The sequence below is a fragment of the Ochlerotatus camptorhynchus genome, unplaced genomic scaffold (genome assembly GCF_037179485.1).
Source record: "Ochlerotatus camptorhynchus isolate MF236.1 unplaced genomic scaffold, CSIRO-AGI_Acam_v1.1 ptg000314l, whole genome shotgun sequence".
Classification (NCBI taxonomy): domain Eukaryota; kingdom Metazoa; phylum Arthropoda; class Insecta; order Diptera; family Culicidae; genus Ochlerotatus; species Ochlerotatus camptorhynchus.
In genome coordinates, this window is record NW_027040802.1 from 3,461,373 (window position 1) to 3,480,345 (window position 18,973).

General features: G+C 37.6%; 1 pseudogene; it reads right to left on the reverse strand.

Annotated features, from left to right (window-relative positions):
• Positions 1–5,276: 5,276 nt before the first annotated feature.
• LOC135707611 (uncharacterized) lies at positions 5,277–16,212 on the reverse strand (annotated as a pseudogene).
• Between the last annotated feature and the right edge of the window lie 2,761 nt (positions 16,213–18,973).

The window sequence follows — 18,973 nt, forward strand, 5'->3', positions numbered from 1 at the left end:
GCCATGGAAAATTAGGAAGAACCAATGTGGATAGTTATAGTTATGCGGTTTATATGGATGTTGCATATTTTCTACCGTGGATACAACGAACGTTAGATATTGTGATTGATGATGATGAATTTGCAACATGTGGCAAGCGTAATGAAGCTCCTCTGAAAGCAGATAGTGATCGTCGTCCTTGGCCGTGGCATGGCCAAGTGTTCCGCAATGGATCGGAACCAGAACTTTTGGGAGACGTTGCCATTATTAATCGAAGTTTCGTTCTTACACAAGCCTCCATATTCAACCATTTGGATTACAAGCATCCCCTACGGCTGGTGGTAATGTTCCATTCATCGAGAAAAAACATTGAAAAAGTGGTGCACAGTGTTCAGGTGAAGGTGATCGCTCCGTTCAAGACAGCAGAATCTCCTGCAAATGGCAATAATGTTGCAATACTAGAGCTCCTTGTACCACTGTTATTCTCCGAAAACATTCGACCAATCTGTCTGTGGCAGGGAGCTGCTTCGGTTAGGGGGGCTCACCAAGCCACAGCGTATGTAGGGGATTTGAATGTTATTCCACGCCAAGGAAGATCATGTGTTCATCAGCCATTAGATGTTCTCGCTAACTCATTTTGTGTTTCAATGACCAAGAAAAACTACGTTAAAAATTTCCACAATATATTATACATGCACTATAACGGAACATGGTACGCAAGGGGAATCTCATATGGGGCAACCAAAAGCGGTAACGATTATTATCTACACTTCCTGGACTTGGCATTTTATTCCAATTGGATTAAGACGAGAATGGCGATTGGCTTTGAAATGCTGTTACCACTAAGCACTTGTGATGCCAGTTTTGGACAAGAATGGAATCTTCAACTACGGGCACAATCAATACTTTGCCATGGAACGCTAGTGACACCCTACTTGGTGTTGACAACAGCTACATGTATCAACGACATTGATCCTAGATATCCTCTGTGAGTATACAATTCGTAATTCCTATGAACACCAAATGCTCTTGTTCGACTATTTAATTAATCGATAAAACATTTTCAGTCAACTTGGCAACACCAACAGTTATAAGTATGTCAACGTCGTCCAACGTCATACTCATCCACTCTTCCATGAAGTACACTTAACGAACAATATTGCTTTTGTGCAACTGGACAAACCCTTTGACGCAGAACCCATTTGCATTCCCAAGAAAACCATCACCGACCAAGAATTCCTATTCAACAGTTGGAACGGGGAAACAGAGCTAAACGAAACTCTCCGGGTAACGAACGTCACAAGCTGTGCAGAACAATGGCTATCCCATGGCTCCTATGTCAACACTGAAGGTGGACACATCTGCGGCCAACTTCCCGAACCGGCCATTGAATTCAATTGTTACGACAATCTTATCGGTTCTCCCCTGACATACCAGAAGAACAATCAAAGATTTTTGCGTGGAATTCTGGACTTTGGTAAAGTTGACCATTGTGCAGAGGAGGGTCCCCCGGAGGTTTTCCACGATCTGACTTTCTACCACAATTGGATTCTCGAAGTGTACAAGAAAGCAACTCCGACTCGTATTGAAGAGGACGTCAATCCATTAGCGGCCTACGAAAGGACTGAGAACAATGCCGATTTCTTTGATAGTTTGAAACCTCAAATAGGGTTATTCGAAAACATTCTAAAACAAACAATGAAGGACCTCGAAACGAATAGACAAGTCTCACCTTTTATAAATGCGCTAAAAGTTTTAACGACTAATGGAAAGTAAATTTGTCAACAAAGACAAAATTGTTTAAAGAATAAATTTACATGCTATTAATTATGTAGCTCGTTGTAATTTTTTGAAGGAAAAAAGATTTATGAACCAAAGGCTATTGAAAATCAATTTCAAGTATACCATGAACATACTGAACCATATTTTTTAAAGAATTCTTAGGAGCATAGTAAAATTCAAAGCAAATTCTGAGACGAATTTCCAGGGAACATTAAATTTTTGAATAGAGCAGTTCCATATCAAATGACGAATCCGGAAAACTCGGCTTTCTTCGATTTGAATGAAGCTTTGCATAATTGTTTGTTTTGGGAAATAATTCACATTTATGCAAAAACTTCGGCCATTTTGGCGTCTCTGAAATTTTTCAAAAAATTGTAGCACGGAAACGACACTTCTGATTAAAATGACGTCTTAGACAAAGTTGTAGAGAAAAATAATGTTTTTTTTTTCTGGGAAAAATATACCTACACAAAAAGTTAACGATTTACATAGTAGGAGATAGTTAACGACAAATATCAGACTTAAAGTGGTCATTAGACTGATGCAAAATTTGAAATTTTCGCTCCACAGTGTTCAAACGGTTTGAAATCGGGTCCTGATTAGCCTCCGAAAGTTTAAACTCATTTGATAACAATCTGACTTGGCACAAACCATTTGAAGTTTATATGGAAATTACTATGGGAAAACAAAACTTTTTGTTCATTGTCTCCTAGCCTTTTTACATATTGTTCTGTTAACCAATTCTATTGCTATCCTTATGGGAATTTTTATCAGTTACAACTTTGCAGAAAATCGCTTTTCAGCCAAATGTCAAATAGTTATTAATTGTTTAAGAGATTGATAATCTTATGGCAAGATTAAGCAACTGTATTGTGGGCATCACTGTATTCTGTAGTGTGACATAGTAGCCATGACTTTTGTCCTCTATTCTTCGCGCCATAAACACCAATGTTGCCTGCTGAACAGTTGCTTGAGCATAATCATAAGACATCAGTGACTTGAATCATTAATACATTTTGGAACCGTTTGAGCACTGTGGAGCGAAAATTTTTAATTTTGCATCAGTCTATTGGTCATTGTATACGATAGATGAGGAGATGAAAGTATTGAGTTAATACCATTCAATTAAAATATTCATATATAGCTTGAGTTTAGAGAAATTGAGTGACTAAAATCGAGTTGTTTGTATTTTGTTATATTTTATTAATTATATCAGTCATAACATTTGATAGCGGCGCAGAGGCGTTTGTGGGCAGACTTTCTGGGGCCCTTTACACGCGAACCGGGGTGCGCCTGCGCAGACCAATACCATTTTCGGAAAGGTTATAGTTGCCCCTATCCGATTATGTTGTTGGTTTGCGTGGGCGTGCTTTGGTTCGTATGTGAGAGGCCTTAGGGGGTTTGTTTACAAATGCCTTTTGTGCCGTTGTCAGGTGTTACACCTGATATATCGACGAGATGGATCCGGAATTTTGACGTCTGTGTTTTAAGAAGATACCTGCGATGTGTCGAAGAAAGTCCACGAAGAGACCAGTTGCTGTTGGTACAGCTCCACTTGGTTATTGGAGTGAGATCATTCCTTTTTATTTCTTTATACAGTAACCCCTCCCTATTGTTAGGACATCAATTCAGCTTATCGTTTACCAAAACGAACCCTGCTGCAAACCCTACCCTCTTATCCAACATTCCAGTGATTCCTCGTGGAAGTGCAGAGGATTTCTCGGCTTCCATCAAAGCGAGTGTCACGTCAACACATTCCTATCCATTCTTTACTTGACCTGCGTTCGGGCGCGGCCGGTGCTGGTCTTGTCTAGTTTGAGATTACCAGTTTTTACACATTGAGGATGATTGCTAGTCCCAAGCATCGGTTGGTTCTCTGCGTAAGTACAGCTGATCTGACAATAACAGAGTAGCAACCGTGGGCGGTCAATCATGCTCATTCTCATGATCTATGCATATAACTATTGTACAGGTACCCTTTTTAGACTAGATGCTACCAACGACCAATGATTTATAAATAACAAAACTTGTTTATTTTATTTTTTGTATATTTTACGTTTCACTACATATATAAATTATACATTGCATGATATACTGTTACTATTAGCTTAATATTTCAGTTTACCCAAGCAAGTAACCGAAATTAATATTAAGCTGATGAAGCAGAGGAAATAACAACATTAAATAATATTATATGTAGGGGAATTTACGTATTCTCGTCAATCTAAGCAGCGTCCGCACTTCTATTAGCATTTTCACAGCGTCACGCACATATATGACGTGTCTGTTTGTTTCAATTCATCTGCTGCTTGCTTCTCTATCCATTCCAATCGACAGAATTCTTCAAAACTGTTTGAAAGCGTTTTTACAACGCTCTAAACTTCTCAGGTGAGTGTGACTATTGTCGGCAGCCTCTTTTTCTTCGGCAACCTTCCCATTAGAACTGCGTGTTAACCAGCTGTTCTATTATCGGCAACTCGAAATCAGCCCCATTTTGTTTTACGTATGCTTCATTTGAAGAAAAATCTGGCATAAAAGGATTGCTCGGTCCTACAAATATAATCAGATTGAAGCTGAAAGACTAAAGAATCATTTGGATACATTCAGGGAAGTGTGTTGATGGTAAAACATAGTGAAATTAACGTTTAAATTTTGATTGCCGAAAACAGTCAATGGGTGCCGAAGCCGACATTTACCCTATATATTTATTAAGCAGGTTATTTCTCGTCATGTTAGTTACTCATCACAATTTTTAGCATTATTGCTAGTATCATTCGAGCAAAATATATTTAATTGCTTAATATATCCTATACATTTCAGTGTTGCATCCACCTGCCATTGTGAGCTGAGGAGGTATTGAGCTGTATCTTATTATATGTAAAATACTTCTTCCGTTTTTGGCCCTTCATACAGCGATATAGTGAATTCAGATCGGTAGCTCAAATTGATCTAGCTCATGGTGGATATATAAATGGTGATACAGCTTTGTCACTATATAGGCGAGGAGGTCGCGGGGGGGGGGGGGAGGGAAAGTGCGGTTTTAGAGCAAATTGTAAACAAACTCGGTCGCTGTCCCATACAAAAATCCAACATGGCTGAATCATGAATTTGACACATTAGAACACCTATATGTAGCCACCTTGATCTAGCTGTTAAGTGGAGCTGCACGCTAACCTCCAAGTACCCATTAATGAGTAAAAAAGTACCCATTTCGAAGAAAAGTGGCTTAACTCATGAAATGAGTAAAACGAACTTTACTCATTAATGAGTATTTGACGAGTACTTCATAAAATGGGTATTTTTTACTCGTCATGTTTTTCGGTAGTGGATAAAAAGTACCCATTTTTTTAGACAAAAATCTCTATAGGGCTCGTTACCATCAATAATAAATACGCCAAAGTTCAACTTAAAATAATCAAACAAAGCTTATCTTAAAATCATCAAACAAATCAATTTATTTATTAGGATGATAAAACATTGTTTATTTAGTTAATAATAAAAATCAAATCAACAAAATAAAATTCAGTTTGCATTGTCAGCTTTAAAAGATTCCAGAAACATAGCAGTCAATCGGTTAACCGATTGTCTTGTGCTATGTTTCATAGTTTTGAAGCTAACAATGTCAACGAAATCTTTAATTTTTTGTAGTTGCGGTGAAACTGACACATTGAATACTGAAAAGCATTTAAAAAAAACATCAAGCACTTGTGCTGAGCTGTCTCCGCAGTGTATGAGTTTTCCCAGAATGTAAATGAAATACTCATCGCCTTGAGAGATGATGTGTGGTGCTACAGATGCACCTTGCTCAACATTACAAGCAACGTATCTTGCAAGTTGCTCAGCCAGGGAAGATTCTGTATCCTAGAAGTGCAAAAATAGTTTAAAAAATAGATTGATTTTTTTTTAAGAAATGCATTGAAATTACCGGTACAAAACGGACCAAATCTGAAGCAATCTTGTGTTCGATCGTTAGATCCTTATCATGCTCTCTTTCTTGTTGTTTCAAACCTCGTCGGCTCAGAGCTTGCAAAATCCGAAGGCATCCTCGAAGATTATCTAATGCAGAGGTGCAAATAAAAAGATATTTAAAACATTGCAATCATATTTTGCATAAGACCTACACTACCGATACTCGCATAATTGTCCCATCTTTGCTTGATTTCCTATTCATATGGGACAGTTATGCTTTTATGGGCAGCGTAGGTGCGACATCTACAAGGCATGTGTGCTAATTTCTGTAAAATTGTAGATTTTGTCAACAACATCGTAGTCTGTCGGTGGATCCATAATTGTCAAAAAACAATATGTGCTTACCGTCCTGAATTCCTGAAAATATGCCTTGTTCAACCATTAACCCTCTCGAAAAAATCTTAGCCAGGATGCTGTTTTTGTCGTAGTTGGGTGTGATGCGCTCGTAAGTTTTTTGAATCTGTTAAATACTAAAATAGAATAAAATTGTCAAATAACAATCACACAATAAAACTTGCCAATACTCCGTGAAATGACCTGAAGTGTGGAAATGTTTGTAGGATGCTTGAAAACGACCTTCTATTTTGCAACATCATAGGGAGTGTGTTTCTTCCATGCCTCTCATGATAGCTTTAAAATTGGCGGATACCCCATCCTTGTTTGCACATTCTTCAGCAAGCTCTATTATTCCGGTTGAAACGCTTGTAACCTTCTCAGCTTTTTTCTTATGCGTAAATTTCCTGTCGGTCGATCTCAAATGTTTTGAAGCAGCATTGCGTAGATGTGAATGGATCAAACCTGAATGCTCGTGGTTCGGTCCTTTGCCAGCATTCCTCCAGAAAAAGTACGACTGAAAGGGGAAAAGGGTTCAAAAAATTTCAACAACCTATCCATACTTATTTTTTATGGAGTACCTATAAAGAGAGATACGACACATCAAATTTGGAGAATAGATTATCTGTCATTATAATAATAACATAATAATCGAGTACAAAACCTGGCAAATGAGTGAGGTGTCGTCACTTTCTTCGTTACAGGCACTCATATATGTTTTAGGAAAACCTATCGGAAGTACTTACATACTCTGGTGAACTTTCTGTCAACTTCGTGGATGTCAGTACAGGAAACGTTTCAATATTTTTTTTGGCCAACGATTTCTTCTCTTCGGTTGCTGGATAACTAAAATATGAAAAAATCATTCAAGCTTTAAGTTGATGGGATTTCAAAGTCGTTAAAAATAACTAACATTTTCTCATTTAGTAGTTTCGACACCATGCTGTCGCAAAGGATGCGTACCATGAAGAGCAGTTCTTTATGGATGGGTACAATTCCGGCATCCAGCTTGGAATACAGAATGCTTCTAAATTTGGCATTTCGATCCAGGGATTGTCGTATCTAAAACGATGTTTATAAATAAATTCCATTAAATTATCACCCGAAATGCATACGGATAATAAATACTTACGGTTGTAGGTTCTGATTCAAATACTGGTGCTCCACGAGATGGTCCGGATTGTGGTGAACATGTTTCAATAACTTCAACCGAGTCTGCTTGCGCTTGTTTGAGTTTGTGTACTATGCTCAGGATCAATAGCAGAGGTCCTTTCTCAACGATTCCAATGTCCTTAAGATCGCTTTCAGTGAGGTATTTCAAAGAATCGTTGGTAAATTTGTGATCTACAAAGTAAATGAAAATGTTAATGAGCTTTATGTTGCGGGTTCATTATTAAAAAAATAGCAAACATAAAACATGCACATACACAGCAATTTTACCTGGTTAGGTTGATCAATATAACTGCTCCCACCCCCACCATTGTAGCGCATTTTACTACACATAGCATTTACTTAGCTGGCTCAAAAGTTACAACTTGTGGAAGACCTCCCACCTCAAAAGCTACGTCATGTATGTTTGTTCTATTAAAGCACCAGACTTGCAGCCTGGCACAACTTTTCAAATAGTCTAAAGTACGTTAGCTAATTCCCTTTGTTGATTTTCTCTTTCATTAATACATTATAAAAAAAAACTATAAAAACGTTTCTTAGGACATTTTGAAATGCATCAATTTGACAGTACCCTAACTGTGGACCTAAGACTGGGCCATTCGCTAAAGATCTCATATTTATCAATTTTATCTTGAGGAACGCGTCATCGGGACGGTACTAATGGATATGGTTGCTGATGAAAATTTGACCTATTACTGAATTCATGCATGGGACATTTCCTTTAAGTATCCGGTAACTGAAAATTGTTGATGTTAGCGGACTTTCAGTTAAAAGCATTGCGGTGAACGTCAGAACATCTAGTGTATAACTCTTTTTTGCGAATGTGTCAAACCGTTACATACGAGCTTATAAAAAAAACTCTAGACGGCTCAAAATACATGTTTCTGTTTTAACAGATTTTTGCGATTGAAAATTAAATATTTTTATGAATTTGTCTGCCCGTTACATACGACTTCATTGAAAAGTACTCTAGACAGCTTTGTCACTGCACGGGATAACACACGAGTGAACCAGCATCGCCAGCATCATGATCTCCCTCCATATAAATTTTGTAAACAAGGTCAATGTCAAAATCCCATACAAAATCAAATCAACAAAGCCAGCGTGCATTGACCTCTTATAGAAGTATGTGCAAAAATTGCATGCATAATAAACAAAAACCCACCGGCTGAATTAATGCAGTGGATCTCGGTTATGTAAGTATTTCTTGCTCACAATTTATTTTGATAGTATTTACTATAGTTCTAATATCATCTAGATGAATGTCTGCTGCTAGCAATAATCGAACCGATCTTGGGATCAGCCAATGTTAAAACCGCAGGCAATTCGTATTACGTGAGTACACGCTCGTGTTATTTTTACTTCAATTCCTTCGAGCATGTTTCGTGCAGTTGAATCCGACAGAGGCAATACCAGATATTTTTGGATTTCCAAAATGAATAAAAGCAGCTAGTAATGTTAAGTGAACTTCAGGTAGGTGAAGATAAAATATTAACTACCCGGATGCGGAATTAGCCTTTCCCATATGGTTTTAGGTCTATGAGGTAGTACCACGTAACAAGTGAATCTTTGTGAAGTTCCTATTTACGTAATACCGTGCGACAATTGGAGACTGCCAGCTGTACGATCGAAAATAATTGGAGTTGATATTGGGAACCTACAAAAAAATCTCCGGATGCTGTTCATGGTTCACTGATACGGATAAGGAACGATCTTACAAGGCGTAGCATTTTGGAGGTGAACAATTTCCTATAGCTTATGTCAATGATTGTCAAAAACTTAGTATGTATTCAATTTACTTCCCTTATTTAGAGTGTGGGAGATTGTTTTTAACAATTATTTAAATTTAACCACGAACATTTTAGGTCTTGGTTGTACGTACACTTCTTGCAATTACATCATGTTGAATGAAATAAATCACGTTTACATATTTATATATATATACATACATATATTTAATTTCTTTTCTTCTATTGCATGCTTTCTGTTTTGGGATGGGTTTTCTGCATTGCTAGTTATTATATACAGGGTCTGTTTCGTATGCATTCTTAAACTACTCAATCATTATACTTCAAGCTAGCAAGCTGTACTGATAATCCTCATTCGAACTATGCAAACGCCACAAACTGTAAGACTTCTTAGTAAAAATTTTGTTAACTGAAGTTCGAATGCTTTGGTTAGTTATTTCTATTTTGTAACTAAGCAAAGAGTTACACAGCTTAAGTACTTTCAAAACTTTTAGAATACATATGTAATTATTGTTTTTTCTTATAATAGCGTTTAGTATGCCATAGTTTTGCCCATTACATGTTTCGTATTTTACAACAATCCCAGCTCGAATAGTAACACCGTTTATGGACATACCACAGACAAACAGACGTAACTCTTTGAAAAAGTTTGTCTTGAAAACATAGTTTCTCAAAACATAGGACCTCAGTAACGACACCTCGCGGGCTTCTCGCGGAAAACAGGCTTGCTCTCTTACTCGCAAACAATATTGCATAAAAGTTCTATAGAATGTATAGAAACGTCACAGTGATGCGATGCCAGCGCTGCGGCGAGTAGTTCGCGGAACTGATAATATTAAAATCAACCGTTAAATGCGTGAACGAAGATACACAATGAAGTGTTACGTCTGTTTGTCTGTGGACATACAGTTGATGCTCTCGACATTGTTGGGCAGATCAAATAGGAGAAGTGCACATTCGAGCAATGCTTTCTGAGTTACTGAAGCTGATTTAACCGATAATTGATCGACGCAATAGTTATGATTGATAATAGATGTAGTTTGCTTCAAGTTAATCCTTTTAGCAGGACTGAAGGTCAAGTTCCGAAAATTACAGCATGTCTTAGTTAGAGATTTTAATTCCTTATACTTTCCTTCAAATTGTAAGCACAACATGTTTACAATAGGGCCGCTTCGTCTGATAAGTGTAGGGTAGTGACTCAAATGGTGGATTTTGTTTATAGGGTTTACAGCTGGAAAACACAACTTGAAGCTTTGATAAAACTGTTTGATGGTTATTTCTAAATCATTTATGATGTCATTGGTTAGAGTATTGGAGAATGCGTAAAAAGTGATTTTCAGCAAGTATGAAACTATTTTAACAAAATCGTTATCAATAATATCTGAAAAAATGAAATTGAACGCTCGCAGAAGTAACCAACATTGTGATGCAGACTGACTTAATGAATTTCCTTTTGTTTTGAGCGTTTTAGAAGTAAAATTTCCACTTGGCTTATCTTTCGCTTCTGCAACCCCATAATCAAAATTTTGAATTCGATTATTCAAATCATTATCGGATATAAGTTTCTTAATATTTACAAAACAATTCAAAGTCTTCTTAAGAACCATGCTAACCACTACCTCTAGTATATCGTGCATTGGATCAAAGGTTAGATTTTCCGTGAAATGAAAGTATTTCAAGCAATGCAAGACAGGAGCTTTAATGATGCCACACCTAGCTGGAGTTGTTGTGCCATTTTTTAATGCTAACAGGTCGTTATTCACACTTTCCTGAGTGCGCAAAGGAAAATGTACACCGAAATGTCCAGCATGCATAGAACTCCTTGTTATATAACAAGCTCTGCAAAATACTGAAGACTGAGGTGGCATCAATTCAAACAATTCGTGGAATGCGGCCGTATCCCCAAGCACATGCACCAAAGTGGCTCGAAGAGTGACATTTTCATTTCCAACATTCTTAATGATAACTCCGGTTTCAGACTGCAGTGCCATCAAATCCTGCAACAATGGTTGAAGGATTTTTTCGTATCCGTACTTTTTCACACACTTTGAAGGAACCATCAATGCAACGTAAACTCTGTCAAGTCCTGAATTAATTTTTGAGACAAAGTTTTGAATTTTAAACGTTATAATGGTAAGCTTATGCTTCCCTCTGCGTGAGCCCAAGGGATTGCAGTACTCCACATCGTCAATGTGAATCGACAAGCGAAGTCCGTAGGGATGGATTCTACAAAATTCCGTTGTTGTGAAAAGGGTCCCATCCTTGAAACCACGTATCACATCGTTCTTCCTGCAGTATCATCTCTCTTGCTTCAGCATTACTGAAGATCAAAGCCAAGGTGTCCTTGACCGGTATGTAGTGCATCAGATCCTTGACGGTTGATACCTTGGTCACTGAGTGTAACTTCTGTCGTCGATCCTTCCCTGCGCGGTATCGTATTCTTTTATTAATTTTTTGTACTCCTAATTCGATTTCCATTGGCTTAGGAACGCTTTGTCCAATTTTACCAGACAGGTAGGAAAGATTGATATCTGGACTTATAACATCTTCAAAAATATTGTTTACTTCCAAATCGTTAATGAGTGTTTTACCACCCTTATCTCTCTGCATATCGTTAGAGACAAGAAAATCTGCAACAATTCCCACTGAAAACTGTTGATAGTTCGACAACATTTCATAGCAAAAATCCATGAAATATTTGATCTTGGTTTCGGTCAAAGCTAAATCGCAACGCAATTTAGAGACAGCTGCCGATGCAAGTTCCCTAAGCTCTGCTTTTGTCGGCTTGCTGCCGTAATAGAAGGGATTTGTTATTAGAAACTCTTCCATCATCATATCCTCCTCCTGCACTTGCTCTACTTCCATCGGCTCAAAATCCGGCGAATGGTCCTTATCTTGTTCAGCTTTCTGGGGGTGACACAACAGGATGTGGGCCCTCAAAGCTTTAAATGATAACTGTATCGAGCCACACGAGCACCATAATGGAACATGATTCTTTTTGCTCGTGTATAATTTATGATTTTTTACATGGTTTTTTAGCTCGTCCAGATAACCTGGAACAAACACAGTACATCCGGAAACAGGACAAGATAATCCTGTTAAATATCGGATGAATTGCAGAAAAAAAAAATAAAAAAATAAATGAAAACTATTCTTACCTTCCAATTTCTCGTATTCCTCCGGATTCAGCTGTTCTTTTAGGGATTCCATACCGGCAGAGTATCTCGAACTTAAAAATTACAATTCCAATCGTCAGATTCTACCGATTTGCAGTTCCGCGGTGCGCTGTCTTTTGCGTTTTTTTAAAAATGGCGTCACTTTCACACTGAATCAGTAATGCATATTTTTTACTCATTTTTATTCCCGACCATGTTTTCGAAAAAGGGGAAAAAGTACCCATTTTTCAATATTACGAAAATACTCATTTTTTGACATTTTAGAACCAGCTCTAAAAATGAGTACAAGATACTCATTTAATGGGTACTTTCAAGTTAGCGTGTGCATACAAGACAAGTCTTGAAGGGATGGTGGCTACACTGAACCAATATGACATATTCCTGTTATGTGGAAATCTTATAAATTTGCGCTATAAGATAATCCATTGAAAATTATATGATTGAAAATGTGCCAGGTAAATTCTATATGAATATCTGATACATTTACAATGCTGATAATTTGGTAACTTCTATATGATCGTCGTATGATAAATGAAAATCGATCAAATTATAATAATTACCTGAAATGGATTTGAAACCCATAAGCATAAGCTACACTTTTCACCACAATATAATATATGTGTCATAAATCAATCGAAGTAAAGTTTGTGTGAAAATCACATGAAATTTACTTCTTCTTTTGACACATATATTTAATCGATTTCTAAAAATAAATCGAAAAATAAACATCAGGTAGTGGGAGCTTTCACAGTTGTGCCTTTTTTGTATTGTAGCTTATTTGGGATTCGATCAAGGACTATTGAGGTGTGATGCTTTCGGTGTCTGCGCTCGATTTCACTGGGCCACGACTGACTTCAAGATTGAGCTCGTTCAAATAGCATGAAGTAAGAACAGCTAACATCGTTGAAAATTGTTTCAATAATTTATAAAGAACAATCATGTAAGATGCATTTTATTGGGAGCGATATTCAGCCCAGAAAAACATGCAAAAACAAACGTTTGCTGTTGGATTTCTTAAAAGGCATATCTATATGACTATTAAATGATTGGGATGGATCTGTTTACAATCTTTAAACCTCAAAAATCAAAGGAAGCTATTCCAATGAGATATACATGTTTTCCTATACTGCAAAGTTAAATGACAGTCCAATAGTTTCTTCATGTCTGTTTACACGCGATATATCAACAAACGTCAAAAATCATTAAAAGCAACTTCAATAAAATATACACTCAGGTCTTTTTTTACACGTGTAAAAAAAAACCTACGAGATTTTGATTTTTCGCATGCTTAAATGTTTTTAAAAAATCGGATTTTGATGCCATTTGTAATTAAAGCAAGATATGGTCCATATAGACATATTTTAAAAATTTCTGTATTTACACCAAAAATTGTGATTTTTTTTAAGTATGCCATTCGATTACAAATAGCTTGAAACGGATAATGTGATTGGAATCAAGTCGATAGGTTGTATCGTTGTCGAGAAATCGTTAAAAACGTATCGTGTAAATCGTGGAAAACCGTGTAAAAAAAAACCGTGTAAAAAAAAACCGCGTAAAAAAAGACTTCAGTGTACATCATTATCTTATAAGATATACATTTTAGTGAGCAATATTCATCATGAAAACAGGTATATTTTACTGGATTTTCTCATAGTGCAAACTTATATGATTTTCCATTAGTTTCTAGATGTCTGTTCCCACCCATGACATATCAACAGTTTTTCACCATGAAATATATCAGACAATATTCATATACTTCTTACCTTCGCTAACCACGTTCGAAGCAAAGTATTATCAAGTACTAAGTATGTGAAATTACGATAGAAATCATTCCATATCGCAGTCATAGTTTTTAAGTGATAATCCAATGGAATCTATCAATCATCACATAGAATGAATAAATCTGCTGACATTGCTATGTTATAAGATGGATCCAATAAACGGTACATGTCGATTTGTTTCAGTGTACCTTACATACATACATACAAACAATCCCTGCTGCCAATTTTTTTTTGTTTTCTCCGCCTATCTCTCCCTCTGAGTATTTCTAGATCAAACTCACAATGTTGACGTTTTGTTTGACAAATGCACAACACACGCTAACTTTAAAATACCAACTGATGAGTAGAATTTCACCCATTTTAAAAAAATAGAGGCTTGACTCATTAACTCATTAGGGGCTGTTCATTAACAACGTAGACAGATTATTGACCCCCCCATCCCGGGCCGTGGATAATTGCCAACCCCCTTTCCCCTAAATTTTCTACGTAGTTTATTAATAGTCCCTTACCTCGCTCATTACGCATTACTAAGCATCTGTTACCAAGGCTTTTACGCATTAACGAATAATCGTTACTTATTTGTAGGTCACAACTAGAAAAACTCAGAGGGAGAAATAGGCGGAGTAAACAAAATACAATTCGACAGCAGGGATTTGTTCCTAAATTATCTTGCAACCCAAGAGCTAGCATTTCAAATGACTTGTATTTTTGATTCGATTTAAGTGCAAAATAATAATTGATTGCATCGCAATATTTTGCACATTTCTTGGTGCCATTCAATAACCGACGAAGATCAATTAATCAATAGAGTTAGAATATTGATTTTGATTAAAAAAAAACTAGTTGAATTTGAGAAGCAGACAAAACATAAAGGTGATTGAATTTCTGTTCGATTGCAATACACTCAAATTTATTCTAGTAAGAATGAGAAATCCTCGGAAAAATTCTAATTGGAATGTTCGATTGGCTCAGATTTTGACAGTTCATTTGGCACATTCTCTCCGCTCATCTCTCCCTCTGAGTATTTCTAGTCACAACTATCCATTAATGTTTTTATTTATTTAATAAATGATTTAAGGCACTTTTTAAGAGGGGTAAAATTCTGCTCATTAATGCATTGTTTTGTGATTCGAGCTCGGATCAAAATACAAAATAAAAAATTTACGAATTTTGTTCGACTTCAGCATTTTGATTTTGAATTTTTCGTGTATTTTTTCGAATTTTGTATTTTTTTTGCAGTTTTTTGAGCAATGACGAGTAATGACGAATTTTTGTGTATTTTTTTTCATTCACGTATTTTCGATTCATTCTCGAGAGCAGTGAATTGCCCCTCGGCTAGAGCCCCATTCAGCTCGTCCCAGGAGGTCGATAAGCCCTGTACAAACCCTCGTTGTGCAAAGGCAGGAGTGACACCGGGATCTTAGAGTATAGATGACTCTGACCAAGTCGCAGCACATGCAGCTGGCAAGCGGTCATATCTGTCTTGTCCTGCCGTGGACAGTTGGCTGGCTATCACGTCTGCTCTAGAACTCAGGTGAACAATGAACAGCGAACAATAAGAGAAAGGCCCTGCACAGCTGCTCACTGTGCAGTAGCGAGTGTCACGTCTGTGACACACCACAAGTGTGATGCTGGTCACTGTGCAGTAGCGAGTGTCACGTCTGTGACACACCACAAGTGTGATGCGCCATAGCGCAACCGGCCCCCTCCCATGATGTAATGCTTTCGGGTGGTTCCGGGGAGGGCAAGGGCCAAGAGCACATGGTAAGGTTTAGTGGGTCAGGAGCGCTACTTCTCCCATCCCCACACCCTGAGTTATCTTCTCAGGTGTCTGGGATCAGATTCCACCCTGTATATAAAAAAACACACACCTGGGCACAGTCATTGGCACTGCTTGGCACCCATGGTTACAATTTTTCTGATCTTTAAAGTTACTGGCAACACTGAACATTCGAACTGATCGAATATATCAATGACGGTGGCTGCTACACCAACCATTCCATCGCCCAACATATAATGTTGCAGGACCGTCGTTGCACCGTTCATCGTCTTGGAGGAGGAGAAGCACAGCTTCATAATGAACGGGAATTTTTTGCCTTTGTGATCGATAGCGTTGTGGTTGCACTTCATGATGGCGTTCACCGCCAGGGCTACTGTCAGAAACTCGACCAATCCGGAGTAGTAACATTCCGATTTCAGCGGGAACATTCGCACTTGCGACGGGTGGCAGTCCTTGGTGGTGAATGCAGTCAGCAGCAGATCCTCGGACGGCATACGGGTGGGGTATTGAAGAAGTGCATAATGCGATTTTTGCTGGCCTGGGTCAACGAAAGGAAACGATTGTTCTTGAAGGCGCTGTAGGCCTTGAAGCTGATCAAATTGTCCGGCAGGGTGTAAATGCCCACGCACATTAGAACCGGATCGGACGCGTTGCGGCAAAGTGACAGCTAAATATATTGTCTTACTGTCAAACTTACGTCAACACAAAGCAAACGGATTTAATGTGGGTGGCCCTTAGAGGTTGGTGAACTCTGACAAGTAGTTCTGCTTGGAAAATGCAATCTGAATTTTGCTACCATCATTTCCATTCATTCAATGTTGTTCAAGTGCTGGATGCTGCGTTCGACTGGTTCGACTGCGATGGCGTCTCCCATCTGAATCGGGGGAAATTAACGATTTTAAATTGGCTCACTACTTAACTAGCCTATTGGTCTCAAGCAAATCGATTAACGTACCCCATTCTAGTCAAAATTCTAGTACTATACTATGTTTGTTTTGATTTGCTATGAAAGTTTGACAGTTAAAATGAGGGGTTCATGGATTTTCCTATGTTTCGAGGGGTACATCGATTAGCTTTGGACCGAAGAGAGTACCAGAGCTGATCCAAAAATTTGAGCACGTTTCTTCGGGACCTTCTAGTCTTAGAGTTACCTCTATGGCGGTACCCTCTTTGGTCTTCAGGAACTTTATCCTGACAACATTTCCGTACAGGCAGAACAAATTGAACAGCTTATCGGTGTTGGCTGTGTTCTTATCGAGTCCGTAGTCCGGTTGAATGAAGTTGGCTGGTCCGTTTCGGGTCAGCGGAGCGTGAAAAATTCGGTGCAAATCCGTTTCCTGCACCAGCTCCCAGAAGGGCTGGTTGACTAATGATTGAGGTTCGTTGTGCGGGGTCGGCCTGCCGCCGAAGATGGAAGGATCGTGTAGCAACGGAGCTTGTCCGTTGCAGGAATCCTTGCACACCCATTTTTTATTGCTGGAATCCAGCAATATTTTGCTGGATTTTGTCGAGCTGGAAGTTCAGCAATCCATCCAGCAAAATACTGTTTGTCGGACGACCAGCTATTAGGTCCAAAGTCAAACTGACAGCACTTTGCTGTAAAACCAGAAATGTATACTGATTATCCAGCATAGCGTAATGCCAATCATTTTGCTGGAAGAACAGTAATTCTCAATTGTTTAAATTATTTATTACATTCTTGATAGATTTTTTTCTGAAAAACACTTTAGTACACTGGTTTACAGTAATATAATCGTACAAAACTTTATTTTCTCATATAAAGAGACAATTTTTGAACAAACGATAAAAAAAAACTGGGCTTATTTTGAGAACATTCCATTGGCCATTCAATAGTTTTATTCAGATGAAAAGGCGATAAATAAAGAGAAAATAACCTTTTACACTAAGTTAGCTTAAAGCTAAAAATACTTACTCCATGATTAAAATACCATTCATGTAATTAATGGGATGATTCAAAATTCGTACACTTCTTGACTCGAAAAATAAATAAAAAAAAAACTGCATAGAAGTAAACGATGGCCCCGGTCGACTTTGACGTTTCAAACAGATTACTGTAAAATCCAGCATTTTTTTATGGATTGCTGATTGTTCAGCAAGAAATGTTTTTGCTGGAAGCAGTTCAGCAATAAATTTTGCTGGAACTCGTTTCAGATTTTCGGTGTGTGGAGACGGCTGCATCCAATCCAAGAGAGAGGAGCCAGCTCAAATGACAGATGCTTTGTTTTGGTTGTCTTCTTCTTCTTCCTTTTTGTTGAAAAAAATGTTGATGGAAAGAATCATTCAAGCGAGGATGCGCGTTTGTCACTCGGTTTGTTGATATAGTTTTGCCGTCGGAGTGTTCAAACTTGTCGTGAACTGTATGTTGTGAGCAAGTATCTTACTGCAATTCTGAAGCTAATGCTATGTATCATGTTGCTGTATATATCATGGGTAGTATTAGCAGGAACAGTAATGTTTGTGAAACTTACGTCAACCAATGTGTTTTGCCTGTTCCATATGATAAAAATTATGGAAAATATTCATTTCTACTGGGCAGAGCTCGTCAGAAGCCATTAGTTTTTGTTACACGATCCATATTTTATTTTTTTATTTGTATTGAAGAAAGCATCAACCAGCATTTTGAAAATCACCTCCAGTTAACCAAGCATCAATTTTCTTCTCTTGAAAAGTCTTTAAAATCATTACCTTTGGAAATTCCTGGTTGCCACAATTTAAAAACCAAAATTATCAAAAGGTTTTTGAGATTCAAAGCAAAGTCAAATCGTACGAAGAAATCGCGTAAGCGAAAATATGATAGTCGAAGTATGCTAAATTGAAACAAAAACTTCAAATAAGAATCAAGAGATAACACAATAAATATGTCTTTATTTCACAAATTTCAATTATTTTAGTCAGAAATTTGAAATAGACCACCCACTCCTTCACAGTAGTCGCCAAATAGTCAATGTATTGTGCAAAAATATGGTTATTTTTTAGGAGCTCGCAGTAGCAGCGGCCGAATACTTGACCAACATTGTGCATTAGGTACGACTTTTTTAGCTTTTTCGGCATCAAAATGATTGTTGCTTGCTCCGATTTTCATGCTTCTAGTGGATTGTGAACCATTAATGGACCTTACTGACTATCATAACCATAACCATTAATGTTCTCAAACCATAAGTAAAAACGTTCTAATATAGTTCTCTTTCCGAAAATGTATGGAGAAAACAAGAATTTGGAATGGTAATGGTTCTT